The following is a 10,349-nucleotide window of genomic DNA, read 5'->3' on the forward strand; positions in this document are numbered from 1 at the left end:
AAGCTCAGAAGCAGAAAACTCCATGGGAACTGGTGCCAGGGTAGGAAATCCTAATCTGTAACTGATGAATTGCTAGAGGCTCAGTATGGACTACTTTGAAAGTTAAAAACTGCAGGGGAGTGCAGTCTTAGGGAAGCCCCCATACTTTTCATGACTTTTTTTTTTTTTTTTTTTTTTTTTTTTTTTTTTTTGCGGTATGCGGGCCTCTCACTGTTGTGGCCTCTCCCGTTGCGGAGCACAGGCTCCGGACGCACAGGCTCAGCGGCCATGGCTCACGGGCTTAGTTGCTCCGCGGCATGTGGGATCTTCCCGGACCAGGGTACGAACCCGTGTCTCCTGCATCGGCAGGCGGATTCTCAACCACTGCGCCACCAGGGAAGCCCTTCATGACTTTTTGAACATGAGAGAAAAATCCCTTTGTGCCTCCAGCAGGGAGAGGGGAAATACAGCCATTTTAAGATATGCCCAGAGTGTTCAGTTCTTCTTAATAAGGCCCACCCTCAATAGAAACCTAGGTCAGAGCCTAAACTACCTGAGTTTTACCAGGGCCTTAACAATCTGGTGGAAGGGAAATACCCAACTCCAGTATCTTCTTGCCTTCCTGTCACTCCTAAGGGGGCAGGGACAAACAAAACTGAGATATACATGGAAAGTCATAGACTAGGGCAAAAGACTCATTAGAAGACTGAGACCTAATCATAAGAATATAGAACACCTCACCTCCCCCACACCTCATCAGCACATCAATAGATATCCTATATAATAACAGAAGAATACAACTGAAATAAAATGGTGCATCTCAGACAATATTTAAGAAGTCTCTAGGGAAACCCCAGGACAACAAGGAAGACAAAAACAAGGACACCAGTGGAAATTTTAGTCTCTGATACCTATTGAAATCCTTGGTGTATATACAAAGGTCTTGAAGAGATATTTGTACACCTATGTTGATAGCAGTATTATTCATAATAAGGAAAAGGTGAAAGCAACCTAAGGGTCCATTGTTGGATGAATGGATAAACAGAATGTGATATATACATACAATAGAATATTATTCAGCCTTAAAAATGAAGGAAATTCTGACACATGTTACATCATGGACAAACCTTGAGGACATTATACTAAGTGAACTAGGCCAGCCACAAAAAGACAAATACTGTATGATTTCACTTATATCCACATATATGAAATATCTAGTATAGTCAAATTCACAGAAAAATAAAGTAGAAAGGTGGTTGCCAGGGTCTGGGGACAGGGGAGAATGAGGAATTGTATTTTAATGGGTATAGAGTTTCAGTTTTGCAAGATGAAAAGTTCTGGAGAGTGATTGCACAAAATGTGAATATAGTTAACACTACTGAATTAAACACTTACAATCATTAAATTCATTAATTTTATGTTACACATATTTTATCACAATTAAAAAGTCATTTTAATTGACATGAATGTCTATGTAGAAAACTGCAAAGAATTGACCCAAAATAATTTCACTGAACTTATAAATGACTAGCAAATTTGAAGGATACAAGATTAATATATAAAAGTCGATTGCTTTCTTATATACCAACAGTTAGCAATTTGAATTAGAAATTAAAAGCATAGTACTATTTATCTTTGACCCCCCCAAAATGAAATCCTTAGTTATAAATCTAATAAAATATGTACAATCAGGAAAACTACAAAACTCTGATGAAAGAAATCAGATGATTCTAAATGAATGAGAGATATTCCATATGCATAGATAGGAAGAGTCCATGTTAACAAGATCTCTGTTCTTCTCACCTTGATTTATAGATTTAATGCAGTCTCAATCCAAATCCCAGCCAGCCATTTTGTGTATTTTGACAAACTGATCCTAAAGTTTATATGGAAAGCAAAAACCTAGAATAACCAACACAATATTTAAGAAGAACAAAGTTGGAGTACTGACACTAATCAACTTCAAGGCTTCTCATAATGCTACGATAATGAAAATGTTTGAAACTGGTGAAAGAATAGACAAATGGATCAATGGAATGGAATAGAGAGCCCAGAAATAGAACCACATAAATATAGTCAGCTGATCTTTGACAAAGAAGAAAAGGCAATTTAATGGAGAAAGTATAGTCTTTTCAATAAAATGTGATGGAACAACTGGAAATCCACATGGAAAGGAAGGAAGGAAGGAAGACAGAAAGTAGGTTAATTAATTAATTTAGACAGACTTTACACCATTCACAAAAATTAACTCAAAATGAATCTGAAAACTAAATGTAAAATGCAAAGGTATATTGGTCTTCCCTGGTGGCACAGTGGTTTTGAGTCCGCCTGCCGATGCAGGGGACATGGGTTTGTGCCCTGGTCTGGGAAGATCCCACATGCCGCGGAGCAGCTAGGCCCGTGAGCCATGACCACTTAGCCTGCACGTCCGGAGCCTGTGCTCCACAACGGGAGAAGCCACAACAGTGAGAGGCCCGAGTACCGCAAAAAAAAAAAAAAAAAAAAAAAAAAGGTATAAACCTCCTGGAAGATAACATAGGAGAAATTCTAGGTGACCTAAGGTTTAGTGATGACTTCTTAGATACAACACCAAAAACATGGTCCATAACAAAATTTGATAATTTTTTAATTGAGTATAGTTGATTTGCAATATTAATTTCAGGTATAAAATATAGCAATTAAATTAACAGATTATAGTCCATTTAAAGTTATTATGATAAGTTGGATCCTGGCAACAGCTGCAGCAGCTCTTGTCTTTTCTGGCTCTCCTTGCTCTCTTCTTTTTTCTTCTGGAAACGTGGCCTCCATTGCGGCTATCTCTGGAGGGGTCATCAAAATGTTCAATGACATGAAGATGTGTAAGTTGTCAACACCAGAGGAGATGAAGAAGGAAGAGAAGGTGGTGCTCTTCAGCCTGATCGAGGACAAGAAGAACATAATCCTGGAAGAGAGCAAGGAGATCCTAGTAGGTGATGTGGGCCAGACTGTAGACAACCCCTACGCCACCTTTGTCAAGATGCTGCCAGACAAAGGCTGCCACTGCGTCCTCTATGAGGCAATCTATGAGATCAAGGAGAGCGAGAAGGAGGACCTGGTGTTCATCTTCTGGACCCCTGAGTGTGCATCCCTTAAGAGCAAAATGATCTATGGCAGCTCCAAGGATGCCATTAAGAAGAAGCTGACAGAGATCAAGATGAATTACAAGCAAACTTGTAAGGAGGTCAAGGACCCCTGCACCCTGGCAGGGAAGCTGGGGAGCAATGCCATCATCTCCCTGGAGGGCAAGCCTTTGTGAGGTCCCTCCAGCCTCCTGCCTGGAGCATCTGACAGCTCCAGACCTGCATATGGCAGTTGCAGGCTGCCCCCTTACTGCCAGACCTGAGGGGCTGGGGGGATCCCAGCATGAGGAGGGCAGTTCTTTCACCCCAGTTGCCAAACAGCCCCCCCACCCCCTGGATCTTCCTCCTTCTCCCTCCATCCCTGACAGTTCTGGCCTTCCCAAACAGCTTTTGATCTTCTGATTCCTCTTGGGTTGAATCAGATCAAGTTATCCCCAGGAACTCCTATTTTGGGGGGGCTGTATGGTTTTTTTTTGACAACACCCCATTTTCCCACCTGTTCCTCCCCTTTCCCATGCTGCCAACGTCTAACCACAATAGTGACTGTGCTTGTCTGTTTAATTCTGTGTATAAATGGAATGTTGTAGAGATGACCCCTCCCTGCACCTCCTGGTTCCCCTCCCCTTTTTCCCCTGGTCACAGCCACTCATGGAAGCAGGACCAGTAAAGGACCTTCAATTCAAAGCACACACATACACACACAACAATAAAAATAAATAAATAAATAAAGTTATTATGAAATATTGATTATATTCCCTGTGATGTACAATATATACTTGTAGCTTACTTATTTTATACATAGTAGTTTGTACATCTTGCCCCTCCCTCCTTCCCTCTCCCTCTGGTAGCCACTAGTTTGTACTCTATATCTGTGAGTCTGTTTCTGTTTTGTTATATTCCTTTGTTTTATTTTTAGACTCCATATATAAGTGATAACATAGAGTGTTTCTCTTTCTCTGTCTGACTTATTTCACTAAGCATAATACCCTCTAGGTCCATCCATGTTGTCGTAAATGCCAAAATTTTATTATTTTTGTGGCTGAGTAATATTTCATTGTATATATATACCACATGTTCTTTATCCATTCATCTGTTGATGGACACTTAGTTTGCTTCCACATCTAGGCTATCGTAAATAATGTTGCCGTGAACATTTGGGTGCATATATCTTTTCAAATTAGTGTTTTCATTTTCTTTGGATATATACCCAGGAGTGGAATTAGAGGATCATATGGTAGATCTATTTTTGACTTTTTTAGGAACCTCCATACTGATTTCAAAATGGCTTCACCAGTTTACATTCCCACCAACAGTGTACAAGCATTCCCTTTTCTCCACATCCTCGCCAATATTTGTTATTTGTGTTCTTTTTGATAACCATTCTGACAAGTGTGAGCTGATATCTCATGGGTTTCATTTGCATTTCTCTTGCACAGCTTTTCATGTGCCTATTAGCCATCTCTACAGCTTCTTTGGGAAACCGTCAATTCAGGTCTTCTGCCCATTTTTTAATAGAATTTTTTGTTATATTGAGCTGTATAAGCTGTTTATACATTGTGGATATTAACTTCTTATCAGACATGTCATTTGAAAATATCTGTTCCCATTTAATAGTGTCTTTTTCTTTTCTTAATGGTTTCCTTCCCTGTGTAAAAGCTTTTAAGTTTGATATTGTCCCATTTGTTTACTTTTGCTTTTGTTTCCCTTGTCTGAGAATACAGATCCAAAAAATATTGCTAAGACATGTCAAAGAGTGTACTGCCTATGTTTTCTTCTAGGAGTTTTATGGTTTCGAGTCTTAAATTTAGGCATTTAATAGATTTTAAGTTTATTTTTGTATATGGTGTGAAAAAAATGTATTTTCATTCTTTTACATGTAGCTGCCCAGTTTTTCCAGCACCACTTATTGAAGAGACTGTCTTTTCACCATTATATAATCTTGCCTCCTTTGTCATGAATTAAGTTGACCATAAGTGTGTGGGTTTATTTCTGGGCTGTCTATTTTGTTCCATTGATGTATGTATATGTTTTTGTGCCAGTACCATACTGTTTTCATTAACGTACCTTTCTAGTATAGTCTAAAGTCAGTGAGTGTGATACCTCCAATTTTGTTTTTCTTTTTCATGATTGCTTCGGATATTTGGGGTCTTTTGTGTTTCCATACAAATTAAAAAAATTTTTTGTTGTAGTTCTATGAAAAATGCCATTGGTATTTTGATACAGATTTCATTGAATCTGTAGATTGCTTTGTGTAGTATGGTCATTTTAACAATATTAATTCTTCTAGTCCAAAAACATAATATACTTTTCCATCTGTTTGTTTTGTCATTAATTTTATTTATCCATGTCTTATAGTTTTTTAAGTACAGGCTTTTACCTCCTTAGGTAGATTTATTCCTAGGTATTTTATTCTTTTTGTTGTCATGGTAAATGGGATTGTTTCCTTAATTTCACTTTCTGATAGTTCATTGTTACTGTATAGAATAGAAAGACACTTATTTTTATTAAATTTGTATCCTACAACTTTACTGAATTCATTGATGGGTTCTAGTAGTTTTTTAGTGGTATCTTTAGCATTTTCTTTGTGTAGTATCATGTCATCTGCAAGCAGTGAAAATTTTACTTCTTTCTTTCCAGTTTGGAATCATTTTATTTTTCTGTTGTCTGATTGCTGTGGATAGGACTTCCAATACTATGAAGAATAAAAGTGGCAAGAATGGGCATCCTTCTCTTGTTCCTAATCTTAGAGGAAATGCCTTGAGCTTTTCAATGTTGAGTATGATGTTAGTTGTGGGCTTATCATAAATGGCCTTTATAATGTTGGGGTATATTCCCTCTATACCCATGTTGTTGAGAGTTTTTATCATAAATAGATGTTGAATTTTGTCAGAAGGTTTTTCTGCAACTATTGGGATGATCACATGATTTTTTTTCAATTCATTAATGGGGTGTATCACATTGGTTGATTTGCAGATATAAAACCATACATGCATACCTGAGATAAATCCTGCTTGATCATGGTATATGATCCTTTTAATGTATTATTGAATTCAATTTGCTAATATTTTGGTGAGGATTTTTACATCTATGCTCATCAGTGATATTGGCCTGAATTTTTCTTTTTTAGTTTTATCTTTGTTCTGGGTATCAAGGTATCACTGTGCTTGTAGAATGAGTTTGGACGTGTTTCTTCTTCAGCAATTTTTTGGAATAATTTTAGAAGAATAGGTGTTAACTTTGTTTGGTAGAATTCATCTCTGTATGAATCAGTTCCTTCACTTTTGTTTGTTGGGAGTTTTTGTTTGTTTTGATTTGCTTTGTTTTTATGGATTCAATTTCATTACTGGTCATTGGCCTGTTCATGTTTTCTAGTTCTTTCTGGTTCAGTCTTGGGAGATTGTACACTTATAGCAATTTGTCCATTTCTTCCAGGTTTTCCATTTTATTGACATAGTTGTTCACAGTAATCTCTTATGATCTTTTGTATTTCTGTGTTGTAAACTGTAACTTCTTTTTCATTCCTGGTATTATTGATTTGAGACCTCTCTCTTTTTCTTCTTGGTGAGTCTAGCTAAAGTTGTATCAATTGTGTTTATCTTTTCAAACAACCAATTCTTATTTTCATTTGTCTTTTCCCTTGTTTTTTTGAGTTTCTATTTCATTTATTTCTACTCTGATCTTTATGATACTTTTTACTTCTGTTAACTTTGGATTTTGTTGTTCTAATTTTTCTAGTTCATTTAGGTGTAAGGTCAGGTTGTTTATTTGAGATTTTTTTTGTTTCCTGAAGTAAGCTTGTATTACTATAAACTTCCCTCTTAGAACTGCTTTTCCTGAATCTCATAGAATTTGGTCACTGGGTTTTTGTTTTCATTTGTCTCCAGGTATTTTTCTCATTTCCTATTGGATTTCTTCAACGATCCATTGGTTGTTTAGTGACATATTATTTAGCTTCTATGTGTTTGTGGGGTTTTTTTGGGGGGAGCAGTATACTTGTTTTACAATGTTGTGTTAGTTTCTACTGTACAGCAAAGTAAAGTAGAGTTCCCTGTGTTATACAGCAGGTTTATATACAAAATAGATAACTAATGTGTTTGTGTTTTATTTCTGGTCTCATAGAATTGTGTTTGGAAAAGTTGCTTGATATGTTTTCAATTTTCTTAAATTTACAGAGACTTGTTTTGTGCCCGAGCATGTGATCTATACTGGAGAATGTTCCATGTGCAATTGAAAAGAATGTGTATTCTGCTGCTTTTGGATGGAATGTTTTATATATATACATATATATATATATATATATATGTATACAGTAAGTCCCCTACTTACAAACCTTTAAGTTGCGAACTTTCAAAGATGTGAATGTGCATTCATATGTCCAATCACATAAGTTAGTTCATGTGTCTGGTATACATTGTCACATGCTTGCATCTTCTACAAGTGGTTATGGTTTTGTGTACTTTACTGTAGAGTACAGTAGTACAGTATCTTTATTTCAAGCCCAGGATGTCCAGAAGCAAGTGTAAAAGCAGCAGTGATGTAGTTGGTACTGCTAAGAAGCACCAGGAATTGGAGGCCCAGAGGAAGGATGAAGAGAGACAAGAGGAAGAAGAAGTAACTGAAGAACAAAAATAGTTTCATGATGTAGGAAATGGCAAGGGGATTTTCTTTATTTGAGGAGGCACTGTTAGTTTTTGAGGCACAGGACACAAGCGTAGAACAGTACACGAAGGTTGCAACAGCCATTCAAAATGCAATCCAGTTCTACCATGTCATCTATGACAAGAAAAAGAGAACTACTACCCAGATATCACTGGATTGTTTTCTCAAGAGGATAGATAGAATCGAATCCAGCAAGGAACCAAACCTGTGTCATCAACATCAGGCGCAAGTGAAATTGCAGCTTGTCCTCTGTCTCCTATTGCTGATGATCCTTCAGCTCTATCATCTCCCACCTCCTCTCCCTCCTCCAGTCAGTAACTCTTCTTGCCTTTTCACTCAATGCCAGCCCCTGTATGCCAGCTGTTATACTGTACTACTGTACTTTTCAAGGTAATGCACTGTAAGATTAAAAATGTTTATTTTTTGTATTTGTTTTTTATGTATTATTTTCATGAAAATATTATAAACCTTATACAGTACTATATAGCCGATTGTGTTAGTTGGGTACCTAGGCTAACTTTGGTGGACTTAAACAAATTGGACTTACAAACGCACTCTCTGAATGGAAATTCCTTGAATGTAGGGGACTTACTGTATATAAAGTCTATTTTATCTAATGTGTCATTTAAGAGCAGTGTTTCCTTATTGAATTTCTGTCTAAATGATATGTTCATTGATGTATTGGGGTGTTAATGTCCCCTACTATTATCGTGTTCTGTCAATTTCTCCCTTTATATCTGTTAATATTGGTTTTATGTATTTAGGTGTGTCTATGTTCAGTGCATATATATTTACAATTGTTATATCTTCTTGGATTGATCCCTTGATCATTATGTAATGTCTTTCTGTCTCTTGTAAGAGTCTTTGTTTTAAAGTATTTTGTTTGTTTTAAGAATTGCTGCCCTGGCTTTCTTTTGATTTCCATTTGCATGGAATACCTTTTTCCATCCCCTCACTTTCAGTCTGCATGTGTCTTTAGATCTGAAGTGAGTCTCTTGTAGGCAGCATATATATGGGTCTTGGTTTTGTATCCATTCAGCCAGTCTATGTCTTTTGATTGGAGCATTTAGTCTATTTACATTTAACGTAATTATTGATAAGTATGTATCAATACTTATTGCCATTTTGTTAATTGTTTTGGGGTTGTTTGTCTACTTTGTTTTTCTTCTTTTGTTCTCTTCCCTTGAGATTTGATGACTATCTTTAGTCATATATTTAGGTTACCTTTAATGGTATGTTTGGATTCCTTTCTCTTTTTGTGTTTGTGTATCTATTATAGATCTTGGTGTGGTTACTCTGAGTTTTACATATATAAGTGTGTGAGTGTGTGTGTGTATAAAATTATTTTAAGTTGCTGATCTCTTAACTGCAAATGAATTTCAACAAGCCTGCATTTTTCCTCCCCTCCCCCCAAGTTTACTGTTTTTGTCATCACATTTTACATCATTTTGTTTTCTGTATCCCTTAACTACTTTTTGCAGATATAGATGATTTTTACTACTTTTTTCTTTTAACCTTTCTACTAGGTTTGCACATAGTTGATTTACTTCCTTTACTGTATATTTTCCTTTACCAATGAGTTTTTCCTTTCATACTTTTCATGTTTCTAGTTGTGGCCTTTTCTTTTTTGCTTAGAGAAGTCCCTTTAACATTTCTTGTAAAGCTGGTTTGGTGTTGCTGAACTCTTTTAGCTTTTGCTTGTCTGTAAAACTTTTGATCTCTTCATTAAATCTGAATGAAAGACTTGCTGATAGATTATTCTTGTAGGTTTTTCCCTTTCATCACTTTAAATATATTGTGCTACTCCCTTCTGGCCTGCAGGGTTTCTGTTCAAAAGTCAGCTGACAGCCTAATGGGAATTCCTTTGTATGTAACTTGTTGCTCTTCCCTTGCTGTTTTTTGGTTTTTGTTTTTTGCTTTTTTTGTTTTTTTTTTTTTGTTTTTTGCAGTACACGGGCCTCTCACTGTTGTGTCCTCTCCCATTGCAGAGCACAGGCTCCGGATGCGCAGGCTCAGTGACCATGGCTCATGGGCCTAGCAGCTCTGCAGCATGTGGGATCTTCCTGGACTGAGGCATGAACCCATGTCCCCTGCATCAGCAGGCAGACTCTCAACCACTGTGCCACCAGGGAAGCCCCCCTTGCTGTTTTAATATTCTCTCTTTATCATTTGCCACTTTAATTACAATGTCTTGATGTGGTCATCTTTAGGATGATCCTTTTTGTCCTTCCTGAATTGAGATGTCTGTTTCCTTTCCCAGATAGGGGACTTTTCAGCTATTATGTCTTCAAATATGTTTTCTGCCCTTTTCTTTCTCTCTTGTCCTTCTGGGACCCCTACAATGTGAATATTAGTGTGCTTGATGTTGTCCCAGAGGTCTATTAAACTGTCTTCTTTTCTTTTTATTCTTTTTTATTTTTTCTGTTCAGCTTTAGTGATTTCCACTACTCTGTCTTCCAGCTCACTGATCCATTCCTCTGTATCATTTAATCTACTGTTGATTCTTTCTAGTGTATATTTCCTTTCAGTTATTGTATTCTTAACTTTTTTTGGTTCTTCTTTATATCTTCTAACTCTTTTACAAATTTCTCT

General features: G+C 36.7%; 1 pseudogene; it reads left to right on the top strand.

The window, feature by feature from the left end:
• Nucleotides 1–2,815: 2,815 nt before the first annotated feature.
• On the top strand, nt 2,816–3,274 carry LOC131747849 (cofilin-1 pseudogene; annotated as a pseudogene).
• The last annotated feature ends 7,075 nt before the right edge of the window (nt 3,275–10,349 follow it).

This window comes from Kogia breviceps, chromosome X, assembly GCF_026419965.1.
Source record: "Kogia breviceps isolate mKogBre1 chromosome X, mKogBre1 haplotype 1, whole genome shotgun sequence".
Lineage (NCBI taxonomy): Eukaryota > Metazoa > Chordata > Mammalia > Artiodactyla > Physeteridae > Kogia > Kogia breviceps.